Source organism: Bos grunniens, chromosome 13 (genome assembly GCF_055505025.1).
Source record: "Bos grunniens cultivar Pamir isolate PY7600 chromosome 13, Bosgru_T2T1.0, whole genome shotgun sequence".
NCBI classification, from domain to species: domain Eukaryota; kingdom Metazoa; phylum Chordata; class Mammalia; order Artiodactyla; family Bovidae; genus Bos; species Bos grunniens.
In genome coordinates this window covers 47,602,903-47,626,921 of record NC_141177.1, presented here as the reverse complement: position 1 = coordinate 47,626,921, position 24,019 = coordinate 47,602,903, and the positions used below count along the sequence as shown (strand labels likewise).

The window sequence follows — 24,019 nt, the reverse complement described above, 5'->3', positions numbered from 1 at the left end:
CCAGACCACCGAGTGTAACTTTTTGTGACTTTTTTTTTTTTTAAGGAGAATTAAATCCAACCAGCCAGCTTTCAATCACGCAAGAACTAACTGTCCTGGTGTGAGTTGCCCAAACTCTTTTCCCCATTGACCACTTTGTACAATGACATCAACCTGAAAAGAGCACAGTAGAGGAAAGAACGTGCGACTTTAAAATAACAGCTTGGATAGTGAGGAGGTAACCCCACCAGCTAAGCGGGGTTACGGGCAGAGGGTTTGAAACTGCGCTTAAGCCCTTGATCTTCCATCACTTCAGAGACTGTGCGTAGCGTCTCCTGGGAAGAGCCTCCCTGCTTAGAAAGGAGAATGGCCCTGGGGTGGTGAGGGACGCGGACCAGAGGCTGTTACATCGAAAGGAAATAAATTCTTCCAGAAAAGAGCATAAAAATGACTCCATTTACCCTGATAACTAAGAAATCCTGAGGCCCTTTCTGTTGCTTAAGTAAGTTTGGATTAAATGTCTCCTTTCTGAAAAGCACACCAACTAAAAATATTTAAAATTTTTAAAACAATGTTGAATAACTAAGAATGAATATATTCCTTTAAATGTTCATACAGTACAGAATTTCAGGCATACCTCCCTTTATTGCACTTTGGCAGCATTTTGCAAATGTTATGTTTTTACTAACTGAATGTTGATGGCAACCCTGCGTCAAGCGAGTCTAAAGATGCCATTTTTCCAGCAGACTTTGCTCAGTTCATGACTCTGTGTCACATTTTTGTAATTCTTGCAATCGTTTGAACTTTTTCATCATTATTACACTTGGTATGGTGACTGACTCACTGACGTTCAGGTGATGGTTAGCACTTTTCCCAGCACCAGGGTCTTTTCTAATGAGTCAGTTCTTCTCATCAAGTAGACAAAATATTGGAGCTTTAGCTTCAACTCAGTCCTTTTAATGAATATTCAGGATTGATTTCCTTTAGGATGGACTGGTCTGATCTCCTTGCTGTCCAAGGGACTCTCAAGAGTCTTCTCCAACACCACAGCTCAAAAGCATCAATTATTTGGTGTTCAGCTTTCTTTATAGTCCAACTCTCATAACCACACATGACTACTGGAAAAATCATAGCTTTGACTAAATGGACCTTTGTTGGCAAAGTAATCTTTCTCCTTTTTAATATGCTGTCTAGGTTGGTCTTAGCTTTTCTTTCATAGCTTTTTCCTTCCAAGGTCATAGCTTTTCTTCCAAGCATCTTTTAATTTCATGGCTGCAGTCACCATCCGCAGTGCTTTTGGAGGCCAAGAAAATAAAGTCTGACACTGTTTCCATTGTTTCCCATCTATTCGCCATGAAGTGATGGGACCAGATGCCATGATCTTAGTTTTCTGAATGTTGAGCTTTAAGCCGACTTTTTTACTTTCCTCTTTCACTTTCATCACGAGGGTCTTTAGTTCCTCTTTGCTTTCTGCCATAAGGGTGGTATCATCTGCATATCTGAGGTTATTGATATTTCTCCCAGCAATCTTGGTTCCAGCTTGTGCTTCATCCAGTCCAGCATTTCATATGATATACTCTGTGAAATGTACTCTTATAAGTTAAATAAGCAGGGTGACAATATATAGCCTTGATGTACTCCTTTCCCAATTTGGAACCAGCCCATTATTCCATGTCCAGTTACAACTGTTGCTTCCTGACCTGCATACAGGTCTCTCAAGAGGCAGGTCAGGTGGTCTGGTATTCCCATCTCTTGAAGAATTTTCCACAGTTTGTTATGATCCACTTAGTCAAAGGCTTTGGCATAGTCAATAAAGCAGAAGTAGATGTTTTTCTGGCACTCTCTTGCTTTTTCTATGATCCAACAGATGTTGGCAATTATATCTCTGGTTCCTCTTCCTTTTCTAAATCCAGCTTGAACATCTGGAAGTTCACGGTTCACATACAGTTGAAGCCTGGCTTGGAGAATTTTGAGCATTACTTCCCTAGCATGTGAGATGAGTACAATTGTGCAGTAGTTGGAACATTCTTTGGCATTGCCTTTCTTTGGGATTGGAATAAACTGACCTTTTCCAGTCCTGTGGCCACTGCTGAGTTTTCCAAATTCCCTGATGCTGGGAAAGGTTGAAGGCAGGAAGAGAAGGGGATGACAGAGGATGAGATGGTTGGATGGCATCAATGACTCGATGGACATGAGTTTGAGCAAGCTCCGGGAGTTGGTGATGTACAGGGAAGCCTGTCATGCTACAGTCCATGGGGTCACAAAGAGTCACAGACGATTGAGTGACTGAACTGAACTGAACTAGCATTTTTCAGCAATAAATTATTTTTAATTAAGGTATGAGGGCTTCCCTGGCGGTTCAGTGGTGAAGAATCTGTCTGCCTGGGTCGGGAAGATCCCCTGGAGAAGAAAATGGCAACCCACTCCAGTATTCTTGCCTGGAAAATCCCATGGACAGAAGATCGTGGTAGGCTACAGTCCGTGGGGTCACAAAAGAGTCAGACACAAGCTAGCAACTAAACAACAATTAAAATATATACCTTGCTTTTTTAGACATAATGTATTACACACTTAACAAACTACAGTATAGTCTAAACATAAATTTTCTATGCAGTGGGAAACCAAAAAGTTTTGAGACTCATTAATTGTGATATTGGTTCTATTGGAACTGAATCCACAGTATCTCCAAGGTCTATCTGAACATAGGAGTGAACTGTATGAATTGTTCCATCCGTACTTTTTCACATAGACATATAACTCTTCCCACGTGAGCACTGTAAGTCTACCCTATTCTCTTTTACTTCATCATTTTATTCTGTAATATTGGATGGATCACAATTTATTTCCCTAACTATGGATGTTTAAATGGTTTCTAATTTTTTGCCATTATAAGCAGTGCTACACTGAAAATCCTAATCGATGCGTCTCTGTACACATGTAGAAAGAATCACTTGGACAGAAACAGGAAAATAGAAGTGATAGTTCAGAGTATGGACACTTCTACTTTTGATATATACTCTCAAATTGACCTCCAAAAGACTATACCATTTTATGCTCTCTCAACATTGAAAGCAAATAGAGTTTTTAAAAAATTTCAGTCTCATGGATAAAGCATTATCTATCATCATTACTTTGATCTTTGTTCATTATTTACTTATTAAGCATCTTTCCATATGTAAATTGGTCATTTTTATTTAGATCCATGACTGGACTGTTTATAATTTTGCCTATCTTTCCACTTTTTTCTTATTTATTTGTTTGAACTCTTTATACATTATGAATTCTAATCTTTATTATGTAGCTTGAAAATATTTTACCCTAGACTCTTGCTCATGTTTTTATACCTCACTATATTAAAGCTTCAGAGAAGGCAATGGCACCCACTCCAGTACTCTTGCCTGGAAAATTCCATGGACAGAGGAGCCTGGTAGGCTGCAGTCCATGGGGTCGCGAAGTCGGACACGACTGAGCGACTTCACTTTCACTTTTCACTTTCATGCATTGGAGAAGGAAATGGCAACCCACTCCAGTATTCTTCCCTGGAGAATCCCAGGGACGGGGGAGCCTGGTGGTCTGCAGTCCATGGGGCCGCTAAGAGTCGGACACGACTGACTGAATTTTTTTAAGATGTTTAATGCAGCCTTAAAAAAACTGTATCCTATATGGTTTCTGAGTTTTACATCTTGCTTAAAAAAGATATTACTCATCTAAGAATTACAAAATTTCTCCTATTTTAGTTTTAGTACTTTTATAGTTTTTACCTAGATTTAGCTCTTTAATTTATACAAATTATGTTTTTGTATTTATGATGAGATTGAAATTCTCTTTTTTTCTTATCCTGACAGGTTTTTTGAATAGGTTCTTGCTTAGTCATAATTCAAAGTGTTACTTTTGTCTTAAGTCTATAAGACTTAAGACTTTTGTCTTAATACTAAATTCCAATGCAAACATACATAGAGGTATTTATAGACTCTGTTCCATTGATCTATTTCTTTTTTCTTATGTTAAGAATACACTGTTTTAACTACTACCATTTTAAAGTATGTTTTGATATAAAGTAGGATAAATCTCCTATCAGTGTTCACCCTTTTTCAATAACCTTTCATTAATCTGTGCATTTTCTCATCTATATAAGGTTGCAGATCAGCTTGTCAAGTTTCATAAAATAACCCTTTGCAATTTTTCTTGGGATCACACTGAATTAGTTATCTGGGGGAAGAACCTTCATAATTCTGAATCTACCATTCAATGTAGTATGTGTCGGCTTATTCAAGTTTCCTTTGGTCCTTCAATAAAACGTTACAGTTTTCTTCATATTAGGTTTATTTCTAGATTTTTTTTTTTTTACTATTTTAATTAAAATATTTTCATGGCATCCTCTGATTGTTTATTTACACCACATTGGATTACTAATTTCTCATCCATTCATCCAGCAAGTATTTGTTAAATGCTCACTAACTGCATTCCTGCAATCCTTCAATCCTAACTCTAAGTATACAAATTGTTGATTTTTATATTGTTGAAAGATAAACTGCCCTGGAGAAGAAAATGGCAACCCGTTTCAGTATTCTTGCCTGGGAAATCCCATGGGCAGAGGGGCCTGGAGGGCTACAATCCATGGGGTCACAAAGAGTCGGACACAATTGAGCGACGAAAGCACATGAGATATATAATATGTATTTAAACACCAGTTTTCGAACTAATGTTGTGAAATACATACAGCTTTTAAAAATGAAACAGAATTAAATGAGATATAGTAGAATAGGAAATATCAAGACTGCACCTACTATAGAAAGGTGAACGTGAAAGTGAAGTCGTGTCCGACTCTTTGTGACCCCATGGACTGTAACCCGCTAGGCTCCTCCATCCGTGGGATTCTTCAAGCAAGAATACTGGAGTGGGTTGCCATTTCCACTGTTTTCTAAGACCTTTTATTTATATATCGTGCAATATAAGTAGGCGTATCTCCATGTCAGTGCATGTGTGTTTACTATATGTGTGCAAGTGTGTTAATTGCAGTAAAATGTTTGAAAGCCATAGCACTGTGAATTTTGAACTTTGAAATAAACTAGAAAAGACAATAAATAAATAAACTGGAGCATATCAAAACTCTTTAGAGATTATTCAAGCAAAAATCAATTACAATGGGGTGGCCAAACCAGCAGGGGTTTGGAGCACTCCACCAACCGTGAGCCAGAAGACTTACACAAAGATGCTGCGGCAAAGGGAACAAGAGTATGTGATTGGCCAGAGCAGTGCGCTTGTCTCATTCAGAAAAGCCTATTGGCTGCTGGCGTTGGTGGTCCTTGGGCAACAGTTTCTCAGCCTCAAGGCATCCCTGGCTTAAGGCATCGGTTTACCACCTGAGTCTCCTGGCTTCCCTGTTGAATTAATTTATCAGCATTGTTCACCTCTGTAGGAAAAGCTCCAGAATGAAATATCAATGGACAAATTTTAATAACCAAAGCAAATGGACACATAAGCCAGAAAGTTTAAAGGAAAAGCAAAATGGTTAGAAAGCCTCCTTGACAGCATTTTCAACCACAGTTCTAGAGGATTCTATACAAAGTCACACAGAAGCTTCTTCATTCCTGGGGATAGGAAAGGCCCTGCTGGCCCTGTGGGCCTCTGTTTCTTCCTCATAAGGAACCAGAATTATGCCTCGCGCCTTCCTCCCACCGGCCTTTTTTCTGCATTTCTTGCCAGAAAGTTCAGAGTTAATTTGCTCAGTCAGCCACAGCGACTTCCTTACTCTGATTCTTCTCTCCCCACGTACCTGAGGCAGAGTTTGCTCTTTATGTTTCTAATTTGTATTTGCTATAAGTGACTTGATCTCCTGAGAAGCCAGGCACAGATTGAAGAGGAGGAAGTGTTTCTAAAGCATCTAGGACACCAGCTGGTGGAAAACAGATTTGAAAAGGACTTTTTCCCTTGAACTCCTGAGATTCCCAAGGGCAAGGTCACTCAGCTCAGTTCCGCCCCTTCCACCCGCCCCCATCCGGGGTTCAGGGAGACGGAGCAGGCTCTGTGCTGACAGCCAGCCTCTCTGTTCTGAGTTGTTGTTCCTCGTCCCCTTCTCTGCCAGCAGCTAGATTGTTATCAAGCCACAAAGGGCAGACGGGGTCCTGAAATCTTTCATCACAAAGACAGCATCTCCTGGAGTTTCTTTTTTTAATTTTCTGAATGTTTGTAAGGAGAAAAGGGAGGAACCCTGTCTCAAAGACTCAAAACAGTTTTAAAGTTGCGTGCTCCGGGCAAACGGCTTCTCTCCTTCTGTTTATATGTTTTGGCCCCACAATTTTGAGTGACTCAGACATCGATCGACATCTCAGTTGTGGAGGAGGGTCCCCGGGGCGGAGCTGTTGCTCTAATTTAGGGGCTCTTGAAGTTGTGAGGCTCCAATGATACAAAATGCCAAAAGCAGCTGGGAACCCATTTGAACTTAAACTACAGGTTTGCATTTTTTCCATTTCTCTGCCTTCCTTACCCAGTCACCAGCCCTACCACCATCCACACCCAATACCCTCCAACTAGGCTTTTCTATTGCAAATGACCTAACACAGGATTTGAATAAGCAGCTCAGCTATTTGCTCTGCTCCCAGACCTGCAGACAGCAGCATCCTACTTTGAGACGCTCTGCACACTTACTACCACCAACGGTGAAATAAATAAGCTTACCTGATGTGTGTAACTTGAGTAAAAGAAAATTGCAAAATAATAGGTAAAAGTAAAGAGGTTCATTGTTGTGCGTTTGTGAAGGGCGTCGCTAGATGAATAACTGGTTTTTAGATTTTTATATAATTGGGCTTGAACAAGAGAACAATAACATAGGATTTACCCACCTCCCAGAAAAAATGATCAGGCCAGCCTCTGCAAGATATTTCTGACCCTTGAGTAATTCAGAACCTGGAGTCTACTAGATCTAAGTTCCATAGAAAAGAGACAGAAGTGGTTCTTTCACTACAAAAATTTCTAAAAGAATTAACTCTCAAATTTTCAACTCAAGCTGGTAAAGGAGAATGTTTCCATGGGGTTTATTGAATGCTGTGCATTGTTACTTAAAACCTCCTGTGTTTGGTTCTGATTGCTGCATGGGTATGCTTTTCCTTTTTTTTTTTTTTTACAGCTGATTACACGACCAAAGTGGCTTAAGAAGGGAGAATGACCTCCTAGTTGTGTTCATCCTCTCACCTTAATAAAGTCCTTTTTCCCCTTAGCATCTTCATTCTTCAAAAGCATTTCACTTGACTACAAAAGTAATGTACATACACCATTTTGGAAAACACTGAAAATTACAGGGAAGAGAAATTTAAATCATTTTTCAGCAGCCATCAGTAACCACTACTGGGCTTCTCTAGTGGCTCAGTGATAAAGAATCTGCCTGCCAGTGCAGGGCATATGAGTTTGATCCCTGGTCCAGGAAAATCACACACACTGCAGAGCAACTAAGCCCATGTGCCACAACTACTGAGCCTGCACTCTATAGAGGCTGCACGCTGCAACGCCAGAGCCCACATGCTCCAGCTACTGAAGCCCACATGCCCTAGAGCCTGTGCTCCAGAACAAGAGGAGCCACCACAATGAGAAGCCCTCGCACCACAACTACAGAAAAGCCGACGCAGCAATGAAGACCCAGCACAGCTAAAAATACATTAATTAATTAAAATAAATAAATAAAATGCTAGTAAAAAAAATAACCACTGGTAAGATTTCAGTGTTGAGTCTTCTAGCCCATACTTCTCAACATATATATTTATTCATGTTCTTCACAACAACGAGAGCATGCCACTTCTACTTCTCCATAAATCATTAAAAACCTTCACCATCATAGTTGCAATTAGATCATAGTTGCATCATAGTTGCAATTAGATCCCATCCCTTGATGCCCCATAATTTTTCAGCCCATCACCCCTTTCAGAGCATTTCAATTTTGCTCGGCGGCTCTTTTAAGCATGGAATGCGTGGTGAAAGATGTGAACAACATATGTAAAGTATATTTTAACTCATCTCCGAGCTTAACACATCCAGCTCTGTGACCAAGAATCCTCCTGGAGCACAGATCTGATGGAGAAAAATGACAGGAATATATTTAACACACTTTGCGGGGAGTTGACTAAATTAGGAGCAGTGCCGTTATTAAAATATCAACAGCTGATTGGCTACAAAGACCGGGAAACAATCCACCTAAAGAGAGAAAAATTCTCTCCTGAGCCCTCAACTAATATATTCACTACGAAAGTGCTCTTTTCCCTTCTTTCTAAAAAAAAAAAGTGCAAGGCAAGATCATCCTTTTTAAATACGTTCCCTTCCAATGTCACTTCCCCCAGAACACTCCCGCCTGGGTCATGTCTGAGCCAGGGTCCCCCTCCTCACTGGGTCTGCTCTGGTTTGTGACAATTCCAGTATCTGCTGTGATTTTTAAACATCCCTTTATCCCTGCTCACTGTCTCCTTCCCACAAGACTCCCTGTCTGATTCAGTTTGGTAGCTCCACGCAGTGGGCACCCAATAAATATTTGTGGAGTGATTCTTTCAAGGCACCTCGGTGAGGGCCCCCCCATGTGCTTTTTCTGCGTTTAGGTCTCTCACAGGCTGGAGGCCACAGTTTAACAAAGCCGGGGCGAGGTCAGGGGGGCCAGGGAAGGCAGCTTTCAAGTTGAGTAATGAAAGGCGATGTTAATTACTGACATGGGCCATTTAGAAGGAAGAAAAATGCTATCTCTTATTAATTTTGCTGAAATGGACACACTCTTGTCAGTGGCTAATGGTTAACAAAGCTGTTCTTTTCTGAAGACAGAGCAGAAAAATCTCAGCAGAGGACCTGGGGGCCACAGGGCAGAAACCCCGACTTCCTGCCCCCACATCCCCGTCGGCCTGAGATAACGTGTCCCGCTTTTGTTTGGGCTTTTTGTTCCTGTACAGAGTTAGACAGAAAGCTGTCCACGAGAGGTTAAAAGGTTCACTCGTACCAAGATGGTTAGGACGGGCTCCTGCTAAGGACACAGGCATCAAGTTTACATTTTAGTGTGGGGAGTGGGGAGGTAGAAAGAGAAAAGGAATCAGCTTGTGGACTAGCAGGCCTTGTCCCCTTAGTGGGGAAATGCTTATTTAATCAAGAGGAAAGGGTTTGAGGACCCAGCACTTTCCCTGGGATTACAGTCTCCTGGATAATCTCGGGTGGACGTGCCTAACTGCTCCTATGGTGCCCCTTGCTTTCCATCTGAACGCCCGCTTTAGCAGTTGTGAACTTCAAGTGGACCTATTTAAGCTGATCAGAGGAAACAGGCTGACAGTGAGCTGATTAGAAACCTCTTAGAGACCCTCCTGTAAAGAGGGAAGGAGGCATTCTTAGCTTTTTTTCCATCAGCTTTGCAGAGGGCCAGGAGGCAGCCATAAAAGAGAGGATGGGATGGGGGCGGGGAAAGGAAAGGGTCCATTTTCCTCCACGAAGAAAAACAACCTCCCTGCCAGACCTTTGCCAACCTTCCTGTTCTTGTCAAGCTCAGCTCTGAGGGAATGTTTGAAGATAACAAGAAAGGAAATCATGAAACGATACGGCAAGGCCGAGCTAGACTTGAAGAGACAAGTGCAAGCTGTTTCCTTGACCCGGGCTTATCTCCAGGCAGCCAAAAAGGAACCATCTATCAGACCCAGAAATAGGCTAGGAACCTTGGAGTAAAATGCTGCTCTTAACAAGAAAATGATGACATCTGAGTTTGCTTAGAAAGCAAGTTTCAGCCATCATCGGGCGGCCTTTTCCATGCTCCGCACAGACGTGTTCTTTTGTCTCCAGGGGTAGAAAAGGTGCGGTGAACCCTTTCAAAAAGCTGAATGTTTGTTAGGAGTGTGGAGTTCCATTTGAGAAATGTTATAAACACATTAACGATCAGAGGGAACATTTCAAAACCTCTCTGGGAAAATAGGAGTTGTTGACAACAACTCCAAGCAAGAAAAGATTCCACTGCAAATTCTAAAGAAATGAGTAAGTTGCCTCTTTGCCATCCACACAGCCCTTATCAGCAGCAAAAAGTCCAGGTTAAGGATTTGCTTTCCAAACTGATAGACCCTGGATTGACCTAAAATCGAGCAGACAGTTGGGGGCTGGGGGAGACAGGGGCGCGTGGGAAGAAGCCTGCAAAGCCAACTCCCTTTGAAATGCTCACAAAGTCTGTGTTACCGCCTGGAAGAACAGAATAACCGTTTTGGTTCCAGACCTTAAACTGAAAATGAAGTTTACAAATTAGCTCTAAATAAATATTATCTTTCCCCTGAAGAGCTGCAATCCCAAGGGAAGCCGAATTGGTAAAAGACACAATTCAGCTCCTACACACACAGAACCAAACTAAGCTGACCTAAAACTGGCCTATTTCTCTCACTCTTTCAAAATAGCATGGTGATGTCATGGTTTTCATCCCCCCCAGCCCCTGCCAAAGCAACCACTTCTCCTTCCTGAAAATAGCTTGATACAGTTCTAAGGGAGAAAGAAAGGGGGGAGTCAACATATAAAGAAAAGCAAATTTAAGTTTAAACCAGCAAGTAATATAAGTCAATCTTTTCTTTCCTGTTTACTCACTTCCCTGACTGTGTGTGTATGTGTGTGTTACTCCCAAGATCCTTCTGAAAATTGTTAAGGAGAAGGGAAAATTGTCTCCAAAATAATTTATGTAGTCTTATTTCTGAACCTTTCTCATTTTTGTGAATTTTCCCTTTGTTTTTCACTAGTGAATACCCTAGAGTTGGTCTGAACCAGATTCTTATCTTAGAGCCCTGGTGGGTGAGGGGGCAGGGGGTGGGGGGGGCGGTGTGGATATAAATGTATTTGAAGGAAAGAGGAACGAATTAGGAACTTGTAATAAATATTCTTGGGCCTGGGTCAATGGTCATCGGTGCTGTCTAAGCCTCAAGACACCTGCTTTAAACTACAGATGCATAGAGCTCACTGGGGACTTGTTAAATTGCTTGAGTAAGGGCCCAGGTGTCTGCAACCTTCCAAAGGAGGCCGGGTGACTCAGAGACACAGTCAGCTCTGAGCACCGCTGATGAGACTGGATGAAGAGACCATGCACCACAGAGCAGGTCTCATGTCCCTCCCCTCCACACCTGGGAGCTGAGTTCTGCCTCAGTTCTTACAGCAGAGACCAGATCTTCCCACATATTCACCTCTTCAGACCCTCCTTCCCTTAAAATGACTTAGCATCCTCTCCTACTTCCTTTATTTCCCATAAATTGCTATACATTGTCTTTGATCTCAAAGGAAAGTTCCCTATAAAAAAAAGGCACAGTAATCGAGATGGAGAAAACTTCAGTAAGATGAGTTAGAAGGACCTCTGCCAGAGACGGAGAATTTAGGTCAATGAGTCTTGACTGGGGACAAGTAGAGGAAAAGTGGGGGGAGACACTGTGAAATGACACTTGAAACCCAGCTTACCCTTCAATTACAAGACTGTCACGTACCTGGGAGTTAAGCCAGAGAAAAACGCAAGTCAAAAAAAAGTGATTTCCAATAATAAAAAGGATCTCTCTTTTGGCCAGACTGCTTAACTTTGTCAAGTATTGATAGTTCTCCTTCTCTGTTTTTACAACAAATTCCATAAATAGCTATACAGTCACACAGATCTGTTAAGCAAGCAAATGTTAAGATTACTTTCATTTCCAGGCTTGATTAAGAGAAACATAGGAAAGTTTTCATGGGATTATAAAATTGATTTCTAAATACAAGTATGTTTTTAATTTACTTTTTAAATTTTCACTCTCTCAAGTCAAATATCTGTCTGACATTTTAAAAGCTTTAAGTCTTTGGGCTACAATGAATGAACCATGAGAGTGGGGCGTGTTTTCTGATTTCTGCCTTTGGTCCAGCCCCAGCCTGCAGCATTCTCACCAGCCTGAAAGGCACCCACCATGGAGGAAATTTCCCTGCCTCCACGGGCATACCGTGTCTATCTACCCTCACCCATGGACATGCAGATGGATACTTCATCATAAACTTAGATTCTTGTGAAGTTATCTTCTACTTTTTCTCCTTTAAATGAAGCGTCTCTGCCTCTTCTAAGCCAGCTCCTTCAACTGGGTCTCCAGCTTCACATCACCCTCTTGGGCTCCTCTGACTCTGTCCAAGTTCTATCTGGCTCCTCCAGGAGGGCTGTGAACTGCCCAGGCTAGAAGGAACAAGGGCAGACAGTGTCATACAGACTAAGGATGACTTGAAAAGTCAAAGGAAGGCGCATTCCCTCACCACAAACCCACCAGGGAGCCCTCAGTGAGGGAGGCAGGTCCTGATCTGGGGCTCAAAAGGCAGATTAGGATGGGGGAAGAGAAGACATCAGTTTTGTACAAGAAGTCTTCCAGGTTTGCCACACAAAAGCCTAACACAGATCAAATGTGGGATGGCGGTGGGTGGTAGGGTGGTGCGGTGGTGTGGTGGTGGGGTGTCACAGCGTGGAACAGAACAATTAGAAGACTCTCTCACTGGAAAGATGGATCTATAGGAGACTCCTAGAGATAAAGCTGGAAAGAAAGGATGGCTGAAAACCCAGTGAAGCTGAATGCTAAGCTGAGGGCTTTCGAAACCATCAGAACGGCAACAGGGAGGCCGCTCTTGGATTTTACAGAAGAGAGTGACATTGAAGACATCTGAGCTGGCATCCATGTCCCTGAAGATGCTGATGGTGAACTAGGGTGAGTGTCACAGCGATCTGGGGGTGAGACAAAGGGCCCTCCACTGAGGCTTATTGATAAGCATGTTGCCCTAGACAGAGTCCAATGTCTCGTTAAAGCCAAGTTGGATGAGGTCTGTTCACGGCCTGGAACCCAGCAAGCCAGTCTAGGTCTCCAGAAAGACAGGCAGCTCACTTGGCCGGTAAGTTATGCAGCCAGGTAAGTCCTATCTCCTCTCTCAGAACCTGAAAGCATGCAGATTCTTCTCGCAACAGAACCACCTAAAACTATGAAAATCATGCAATGTTAGAGCTCAGCCTCGGGAACTGGGTGGCTCCTGTGACATCCCAGCATGTTGCTTCATCCCTGGATCTGTATGGATCAAAGGGAAGCATTGAGGAGGAGGTAGATGGACCCTCCAGGGGTAAGCAATTTGAGTTCATTCCCTGTAGACTGAAACTCTAAAATATCAATAACAGGACAATCAAGAGAGGAGACCGGGCCCTGCTCAGATAAGAGATCAGAGACCACATACTTCTGATTCTCAAAGTCAAGGAAACCTTCCCAACAAGAAAGCTCCTTGGAGGTCAAAGAGGGAGGGGGCGCCACCCCAAAGTAAGTGATGTCATCCTACCCATAGCCCTTTTCACTGGGAACCATCTTGGCTGAGAGATGCATGTACACATGAAAGGACCCTGAGATATACCAAATACGGACTCAGAACCAGCCAGGTCAAAATGATTGGCTGAAGGAAACCAGGAAGAAATGTCCCTTATAAGTGATTTAAACCACCACTAGAGCGTGACTCTGTAAGTCCAGCCGTGTATCTAGCCACAAATGCTTTATCCTCCTAACACTTTGTTCTGCTACTTCCCATCTTTGTGGGGATTCTTTTCTGCAAAGCTGATGGGTCAGGGCCTTGTCACTGATGGTGATGCCCCATCACCAGTTGAGTGGCTAGGATTCAGCTCTCTCACTGCTGCAACCCCACTTCAATCTCTGGCCAGGAACCAAAACCCTGCTTCACGCCACTGCAGGCTAAGACCTCCCAAGATCAGTATCTCCCCACCAAACATACCAGTTAGTTCAACTCTTTTTCTTTACAGATGGACAAACCAGATGCAGAGACATTACCTGACATGTGCACCACCATACAGATGTTACAGAGCCAGGTTAAGATGTTGGCAGATGACATATGCAAGGAGATTTCATTTTTATATATACAAAATGGAGAGGCTATACATGTATAATCTCCCTGTCTACTTGTTCTGTGCATGTATATCAATGCTAAGTTGCTTCAGTCATGTCCAGCTCTTTGCCACCCCATGGACTGTAGTCCACCAGGCTCCTCTGTCCATGGAATTCTCCAGCTAAGAATACTGGAATGGGTTGCCATTTCCTCCTCCAGGGGATCTTCCCAACCCAGGGATTGAACCCTCATCGCTTCCGTCTCCTGCATTGGCAGGCGGGTTCTTTACTGCTAGTGACAGCTGGGAAGCCCGTGTACATAATATACATGTGTATATAGGCAAAAGACTCTGTGGTAGCTGAGATGATCAGGGTTCATAAATATATTTAAATGCAACCTAATTAGGCATCCAGACAACACAGATAAGGAAGCTTCCCTTTGATTCAGTGATTTACAGAAAAAATATGAATGATTTTATGTCAGGGCTTCCCAAGGAGAGACATCCTGGGAGCAGAAGTGGAAGCGGAGGGGGGGGGGGGGTGGCACTTTGAAGCAGCCCGCTCATTCGTTAACACTCTGTGCTGCCCCCACCCCCGCCCCACCCCCAGCACAACTCTCTACACCACATCCTCTCTCAGGATTCACATTCGCATCCTGGAGTGTTTGCCCTTCAAACAGGCAGGAACTGGTTGCCTTCGGCAGCCCTGCTGAGTTAGGCCTGGTGGTCCATGTCCACAGCACAGCCTCCAAGCCTCTGCATTCACAGGAGGCCTGTCTGGCTTTATCTGTCTTCGAGGACTCGGGCCCTGCCAATTGAACTCCCTGCCCCCAGAATAATGAGAAGATTTGAAAAGCCATTTAGTCATAACTCGATCAACCAATTTTCCTCACCAGTGGGCCTCGGTGAAATCGCCTTAATTTCTCCCCTGGGTGGGGGGTGTGTGGCCAACAGGGACACCAGTGACATCTGAGTGGCAGGGCGTGCTGGGCAGGGCCCGCAGCCGGCGGAGCTCAGCCAGGAGCCCTGGAGGCCGAGGGAAACGGCTTTGTTTTAGCTGCGACTCAGACCAAACCTAGAGGTGAAAAGACAATCACATCACAGCCACAATGTTGAGACTCCTGAAATGGAAACCAGCTGTCTCTAGAAGGAAATTCCGGCTGCCCCTCGGTGCCATGGGCAGCCAAGTATTAGCGCCAGGAGAGAGACAGAGAGAGACCCACGGGGAGACAGGGAGACACAGGGTGGTTAACCAGGCTCCCTGGGAGGAGGGGAAAGGTGGACTGAGAAAGAGTAAAGAAAAGAAACAAAGAAAGAAGAAAGCAATTCTGGAGAAGAAACATTCAAATTTTCTTACAACGGAACCTCTCCAGCTCTGTGAAAAAATGGTCTGGAGCCTGGTGGTGGTGATCCCTGAATGATTCTGGGTTGGATCAGTGTAGTTCCAGCCAGATTCTAAAGAAATTTGGTCAGGTACAAATAAAGTGGGGGCGGCGGGGCAGGGGTGTCTTTGGCAGTGTGAGGCCAGCTGGAGGCGTGCTCAACTGAAAGGCATATGGTTTGGATGATTTTCAGCTGAAATGAAAATTTTAGGCTTTCAAGGTCTACTTAAGAGAATTTTTTTAACCATCCCAAAATATAGCTTAAACAGTAGAAAAACAATTGCACCAGAGGGGGAAAAAAAAATAGAAGAAGGTTAAGAGAGAGATGGGGAGAGAGAATACGACAGTAAGCTTGAGTGAGATTATAAAATTTTCCCCAGGAAAGCTATGGGTTTCAATTTTAATTTTTGATAAATCTTTCTATATCAGAAAAGCTCTGATAAATTAGAAGTTGGGGATTAACATATACACACTACTATACATAAAATAGGTTAACAACAAGGACCTCCTGTATAGCACAGGGAACTATATTCAAGATCTTGGAATAATCTACAATGGAAAAGAATCTGAAAAAGAAGATATATATGTGGGTATATAACTGAATCACTTTGCTGTACACTTGAAACTAACACAACATTGTCAATTAACTATCCTTCAATTTTTTAAATTAAATTTAATTTTTTAAAAAATGAAAGCATACACACAGAGGTAAAAAGAGCTCTGAGTACAAAAAATTTACAGAAACAGAGCTCAAGAGTTGGAGAATGTCATCTCCAGAGTGGTTCTAGTCTTAGACAAGAGAGGTTACCCAGTGGACACACAGGATAAGGCCCCACGTTCACCTCCAATCCCAGGGGCAAACCTGGGAGCCTGAGCTGGTGACACACTCACCAAGCAGCATCCAGGTCCAGAATGAGATGTGTGCTCACACAGCCGAGACTGCTGCCCGTGATCTCCAAGGACAAGGGGGAACAGGAAGCCTTTGTCCTTTTGTGACAGAGGGTCACAGAAACAAGGAGCCAGGGGTGAGGATGCAATGGAGGAAAATTATATGTTTGAAGGCAGAAGCTGGAGAGACAGCAAAGATGAACAGTAAAGACAGAGAGAGGGAAGAATACAGATCTCAAATGTCTAAATTACCCTTGGCTCAAAGGTCTGGTTTACCACTGAAACAGTGTAATTATAAAGTTGGCTTAAAACAGACCCAGGATCTAGTTACTAATTTCTTACTAGCAATAGCATCAAAACCCTTTCTGCTGGTAGCTGGTCTCTTGACAAAAACCGTGTGTCTCATACATGATGTGACCTATAGAGAGAACTGGTTTTAATCAGGCGGATCCATAAAATGGTATGCAATTGTGGTCTCCCTTCTCAGATGTCAACCCGAGCAGAGGAGAAAGTGAGGCTTGGAATTGTCAGAGTAAGTTGTGTGTGTGCTGGGGTGGGAGGGCGGGGGGGCGGGGGTAGACATTTTACATAAATGCTCCCTTGTCCTGAAGTATATAGGCTAAGCGTGTCCGAAAACTCAGTGGGAACCCTCTGGTGGATTTGAGAAAAATGACCAGAAACATTCCTGTTGTGTTCATGTTTTTGGACTGGATTCTGCTTGGCCTTAGAAAGGAAATTCTGGCCTGGTTACAGCCTTAAATGGGTGCTCATTCCCTTGAATTCATTGCAGCAATGCTTTCATTCTTACCCCATTTAGTTAATAAGAACACAGGCATCAAAGGCACCTAGACCTTGACTCCTGTTTACCTTGGCAACTACAGAGCCAGTGTTCAAAGGAAGACTTGTTTATTTCTAAGACACAAAATTCCCATTGGTAAAAAAAATCTGTCTAGAATTTATACATGGTAGGCACCTTTCTCCCTTTAACTATTACTTTTGTGTCCTTGGAAAAATGTCAGATTGCAAATGTGGATTGAAAAAAGCAACATGGTAGGCCTTTCAGAACAGAGATCCCAAACTCTTTCCCAATACAAGTAACGGATCAGTCAGTGATTCCTCATGATTAACAATCTCTGGTGGGAGGATTGTCACTGATCCCCAAGAATTGGGGGGTAGGTAGGGGGGTGGGGAAAGCCAGGGGAAAGGTGATCTGTGGACAGCACAGGGAAGCTGAGGCAGACTGGAGAGGAGGCCCTAGAAGAAAGAGAACACCTTCCTTCCATCTTTCTGAGACCTCAAGTGAGGCTGAGAAATTGTAAATAACCTTGTCTCACCTTTGTATTAGTGATACGATTGTCCTAGTATTCCAGATTCCTAGAACAGAGATCAGAAAATAGACAACCCTCAGTGAGTCAGTGAGCCATTCCCATGAAATAATATGTAATTAAATAGTATCTATTCATGTTTACAACAGATACATGCCCACCATGTATGAGGAGCCATCCTAGGTATTAATGAGAAAAAAATGATTTTTTATGCCATACCAATCATACTATTCAGACACTAGTATAAACAGCGTGTATAAAAGAGATCATAATGGGGAGACCAGAATTCATAATTCTAGGAGTGATGGTTGAGCTAGGACTTCAAAGTGTTAGTCGCTCAATCATGTCCAACTCTTTGAGACCCCCATGGACTGTAGCCCGCCCGGCTCCTCTGTCCATGGGATTCTTCAGGCAAGAATACTGGAGTGGGTTGCCATGCCCTCCTCCAGAGGATCTTCCCAACCCAGGGATGGAACCTGCATCTTCTGCATTGCAGGCAGATTCTTTACCGTCTGAACTATAGGGACACCTTTAAGGATAACCACAGTGTTTTGCTGAATTGAAGAGCTGATCGTGGCAGCATGCTGGCTGATCTGAAAACCCACCATCTGCTTCATCCTCAGACACAGCTGGACTACATTTCCCAGTCTCCCTTGCAAATGAAGTGTGGCCATGTAACTGAGTTCCAGCCAATAGGATGAGAGTGGGAGGGACCTGGGTCACTTTCAATCTTATTTATAAACATCTTCACTTCCTCCCCAAGGCTCTTTTCCACCTTTCATCAGGTAGATTGGAGATGATCCCCAGCGCATCTTGGAAGTTGTCTATCAAGGATGGCAGAGTGAATTCAAATTATGAGCAAGTCCACAGTTAGTCTAGAATCTGAAGGACTGACAGGTGGAAGGCTGCTTCAGCAGCGTGGTCAACCCCACAGTGGGTTACATGAGCGGAAATAAGTTTCTCCTGTCTGAGTCGATGTGCCCTGTCTGTCTGTTGTGGCAGTCAGGCTTCCTTGCTGCTAAGATGCTGAAGACGCAGCAAGTGAGAAGTGGCACGGGTGCTAAGGGGCCAGCATGTCCAAGGATGCTCAGGCGAGGCAGTAAGTGCAGCAAGAGAGGAAGCAGAGCACAGATCACACATGCACTCAGGTTTGACTTTTCCCCCAGGCTGGTGGTTCTCCACCAGGGGCAGTTTTGCACACCACCCCTGACTCCCAGGGAACATATAGTAATGTCTGGAGACACTTTTGGTTGCTACACCAAAGTCGAAGGAGGAGGTGCCACTGACATATGTAGGTAGAGGCCAGGGATGCTACCAACATCCTACAATGCACAGGACAGTGTCCTACAATAAAGAATTATCTGGGTCAAAGGGACTGAGATGGAGAAACCCAGCTATGTCAATGGGGCATCAGTAAAATTTCTTAAGAAGAGAGGACCATGATCGTATTTGTGTTTCAGAGAGAGATTTCTGGTAACAACCTAGGAGAGTCATCAGAGATAAGAAAAGTAGTTCCATCCTTTGTTTCAGTTCAGTTCAGTTCAGTCGCTCAGTCGTGTCTGACTTTTTGCTTCCCCATGGACTGCAACATGCCAGGCTTCCCTGTCCATCACCAACTCCCGGAGCTTGATCAAATTCATGTCCATCGAGTAGTGATGCCATCCAACCATCTTGTCCTCTGTCATCCCCTTCTCCTCCTTTGTTTATCACATACCTACCATACGTCAGACACCAGAGATACAAAGATCAGTAAGTAATAGTCCAGCTAGTCTCATAAAAATGACTTTTCCGAGACTTGGGGAAATTCGACCTTTAGCCTCAGGGCTCTGCCTCGCATAGCAGCGGTATCTGTGGCCATTTGTTATCAGTGAAGAGCCAACTAAAGTAAAACAAGACAAGGTCTGAGCTGGATCTGTGGTTGAGGAAATGGAAAAGAGGAACATATTAGAGAAATTTTCAGAAATGAAATAAACCAGACTGGGTGTCAGAGTGGATGGAAAAGTTGACAGAAGTGGAAGCCAGTTCTGAGTGGATGGTGATGCTGACCAGAACATGAGGAGAACTGGATAGAGGCTGTGACGCACACTCTTTGGGAGAGCTGTGAAAATCAGAGATTCCTATAGGACAGGTAAAGCAACTTACATAAGAAATACCTATGTCCAATAAGCATTTTAAAAGATGTTTAACTTCACTAATAAGCACAGAAAAGAAAGCGAAAGTCGCTCAGTCGTGTCCGACTCTTTGCGACCCTATGGACTATACAGTCCATGTAATTCTCCAGGCCAGAATACTGGAGTGGGTAGCCTTTCCCTTCCAGGGGAATCTTTCCAACCCAGGGATCGAACCCAGGTCTCTCGCATTGCAGGCAGATTCTTTACCAGCTGAGCCACAAGGGAAGTTCAATAAGCACAGAAATGGATAGTAAATCAAAATGCTCTTTTGAATCTTTCAGATTGGCAAAATATTTTAATCATTAATATCCCATGTTAGCCCTGATACGATGAAACAGGAATTCTCACACTCCTTTGGGTGACTGCATAAATCTATTAAACCTATTAAACAGAAAATTGACTGACACTTGAAAAAATATACATATTTCACTTCTAGGAATAAATTCTAAGGAAATAATCAAATGAGTATAAAAAATGTACACATGCACCAAATTTTAACATAGTACTATTTATAGTGCACTGGAAACAAATGTCCATAAACAGGGGACTGGTTAAACAAATTCCAGTACTTTTTGAACTAATGAAAAACTATGCAGCTACTAAAAATAACATTTATTAAATGGAAAGATATTCACACTTTTAATCATGTTAACAAATTAGTAAAATTAATGTGACTAAAATTAAGCTTACTAAACAGCTTGTAAGCTGTTTATGTTAAAAATTAGATAGATCATCTAATAATTTATATAGGTAGATTTAAAAAGGTAAAAATGGTTGCCTGTGGGCAATGAGGTTTTATGTGAATTTTCACTTTTGGGGGAATACACACAAGGTTTTTACTTTTTGGTTATACATTTTATTGTCTGATCGTTTTATGAAAATTTTTTCTTCAATGCGGCAGAAATAGCACAAGTCCTTTAAAAGGTAGGTAAGAACCTCCAGCCTCCCCAAAGAAACAAAACCAAAAGAGAATGGCCTATGTAATTGTTTGTATTCAAACTGTTAGCCATGAAGACAAGTTCAAAGGAAGGGTAACTGTATGTGCTGGTCCTGGGTTATGCCTGCCGTCCTGGCATAGTTATGAAACTGTCCACTTTCTACCTTAAAGTTTCCTGGGTCGGAGGATAAACTATATGATCATTCTAATCAAAAGAGAAATCTACAACTGTATCACCACCTGATTTTTATCCTAAGAAACAGTTTTGCTAGTCTCCCAAAAGCTCCGTTTGCATCCCCAGACAGCTCAACCTTGCTACTCTAACCATTTCATATATTATTTACAGAGAAAGAGACCCAGCTAACATATCCTGCCCTTTGATTTCCTCTAGCCAGCAGCTGAAGGAATTTATCTTAGCCTTTACCAAAGACTAAATTGTATCATTAAGGCTTTCATCTAAATCCTGTTATTTTGACTTTTTGACTCACTTGGCACCCTCTGATACATAAAGTAGCAACAATTTCTACAATGAGCAACTGTATGTGTTCACCAAAATTCTTTATATCCCTCAGACTTCTTCCCAGTTTCTTAATGGTTATACATTTGAAAATTTTAAAAATTGCCTGGCATGGTTTGATTTTAACGGGAACATTTAAACAGACCTTCCCTACAAAGCTTATCAGTTAGTTACTTAACCTCTATGAATAGGTTAAATATTTTCCACAGTATTTATATAAATACGATACCTGGTTTCAAGTTAAACCTAATAAAAAGGAAGTTATTCTTTACTTAAATTACTCCTGCTTCTTTTGGTTTTTATCTTCCCCTTCTTTACGACCACTTGTCTAAGAGAGAAATTCACAAGGCAGATGTGGAAGTGTCGCTTTATAAATACGAGATGCCGCCAGTACACTGCTGTTGTCCTTGTTTTAGGGAAAGAAAAGGTGACTATTCCTTCAGGATGTATGCTTTGGCTGTGAAACTGAGGTCTCATATCAAGTCAAAGGACGATGTCAAGTTTAAAAACAACCTGGAAATAAAACAATCTATGTGCTGAATTCAGAGTGATGATGCGGAGGCTTGTGTGATACACAGAAAGCATCTCAGCGTGTTCTCAGCTCTCAACAAAGCCTGCCTTGTTCCCCTCATCTCCCAAAGGCTCCAAGCACACATACACTACAAACTCTTTGCCAATTGAGAATCGCTCCGCTAAGTGCTACATTCATTCCCACAGGCTATATTTATTCATTTTTCAACAAAAAGTGGCATATTGAATATGTATTCCTGGAAATTCCTGAAATCCATTCATTAGGTTTTCAGTCAGTTTCTCAGACACCTCCACATCCCGGGAGCCAACCCCAGCCAAGTCGAGCCCCAGATGCTCCACAATCAAATGCCTTCAGATCCAGCAGCCCGGCAAGAAAAAGGCCTTTAGGCCTAGACTGTGTGATGGTCCGTCATCACCTAGCCCTGCATGTCACCTTTTAGCTCACAATAAACCCAGTCCCCTAACTATGACACCACCCAAACTGTTGCCTTCGTCCACACGTCCTACATCTTCTGCCTTCGTCCACACGTCCTACGTCTTCTGCCTTCGTCCACACGTCCTACGTCTTCTGCCTTCGTCCACACGTCCTACGTCTTCTGCCTTCTATTTGTTTTCCTAAACCCAGAATAGATGCCAATTAGACCAGGTTATGGCCGACTCACTCCTGTGATCTGGGTCAGCCCTTGAACGTAGGCGGGTGGGAGGGAGAAGTCTCAGGCCAGCAGGTCACCCATTGGTGAGCGCTTACCCTTGACCATCTCCTCCAGCACAGAGAACAGTGTGCTATTTAGAGGATATTCAGCAAAGACCTTGACAACTCAAAGGCCATTGTATACCCAGCACATTTTCCATTTCAAGGAAAAGAAACTCCCCTTGAAATGCGTCTAAAATTGGGCAGTTTCTCAGAATCATGGATGTAGTGAACAGACTGGTGGTTGCCAGGGGGATTGAGGGAAGGTTGAAGTGGGAAGCTGGGATTAGCAGATGCCAACTATTGTATCTTGGATGGATAAACAACAAGGTCCTAGTGTATAGCACAGGGAGCTATATTCAGTATCCTATGATAAACCATGATGGAAAAGAATTTTTTTAAAAAATGAATGAATATATATATACAACTGAATCACTTTGCTGTACAGCAGTAATACAGCATTGTAAATCAATTATACTTCAATAAATAAATAAGTTGGGCAGTTTCTAATAGAACAAAAAAACATATACGTTTCTTTTTTAAATCACATATCCTCATTGTAAAAAGTTCTATTCAGGGAAGACTATAGTTCCAGTGCTTTAACTTACCTATAAAACCAGAAACACCACTAAATATAGAAAATAACATGTGACGTTTCAAAGATCTCAGAGCTGATGTCTGGAAAAGCAATAGACACATAGGGAATATTCCTTAAAAAAAAAATTTAGAGATAAATGAATTATCCAATGAACAAAAATAAGAGGGGGCAATTGAAATGCCATTATATGAATGTCCCACAGGGAAAGCACTGGGTTGGGAGTTAGGGGTCCTAGGTTTCAAGACCTGCTCTGGGACCTGTATATGACCTTGAACAAGTAATTTAATTCCTCTGGGTTTTATGTCCAATTAGGCATTAGATTTGATTATTTGTAAAATCTCCCTTCTGCTTGAAACGAAAGACTGGATTTTACACTGGAACCCCTGTAGCATCGCAAAGAACTGCGAAGGATACCTTTTCCCTTCCTTCTAACCTGAAGCACACAGGCTATTTCTTAGATTAGAAAAGTGCCCAGGTGTTTGGCTGTTCTGGAAAATGCCTGAAACTTAGAGGCAGGGGCTGCTCTAGAGCTGAAGAAACAAGGGTACAAATACTAACATGAAATGCTGCAACTCTCACTGAAAACTGCCATCTCCCAACAAAAGGAGAATTCATGCTTTCTCCTTTGCTTGGAGATCTTTCCTGGAAAAGAAAAATCACCAGCAAAACAACAGCCGCTAATCAGTAGGCTCTAAACCAAATCTTTTTACAGCAGTGAGGGAGGTTCAGAGAAGCCTGAGCTGCACTTCGGTGGCCCCCAACCCCCCCCACCCAGGCATCCAGCACTTGTTCTAAGGGCTATGAGGGACAGAGGCCAGCCTCCCACAGCCTCCCCGCTCCCCAGTCTGGCTTCATATCATGGAGAAAGAGAAGGATTCTCCTCCTGCTCAAACCACAGTTCCTCTGACTCTAGCTCTTAAATCCAGTCTCATTCAGAAGCAACTAGAAAATGTAGTTGATACAGAGATTGATTCCAGACAAGAGACCAGGGTGAGGGCAGTGACCTTCTGTAAATCCAGAGCAAGGCAATGTCTTAAGCTCTAACAGAAAGTGCGTCCATGCTCAGTTGCTAAGTCATGTCTGACTCTTTGCAACCCCATGAACCATAGCCCACCAGGCTCCTCTGTCCATGGCATTTCCCAGGCAAGAATACTGGA

The 24,019-nt window shown here is 42.8% G+C and overlaps 1 long non-coding RNA gene across 1 annotated transcript; it reads right to left on the bottom strand.

Annotated features, from left to right (window-relative positions):
- Nucleotides 1-21,977: 21,977 nt before the first annotated feature.
- LOC147360938 (uncharacterized) lies at nucleotides 21,978-22,980 on the bottom strand. Its single transcript, XR_015140049.1, has 2 exons — nucleotides 22,873-22,980; nucleotides 21,978-22,188 (listed from the first exon to the last, which is right to left on the bottom strand). It is a non-coding gene; the product is annotated as an uncharacterized LOC147360938 (long non-coding RNA).
- Nucleotides 22,981-24,019: the final 1,039 nt, after the last annotated feature.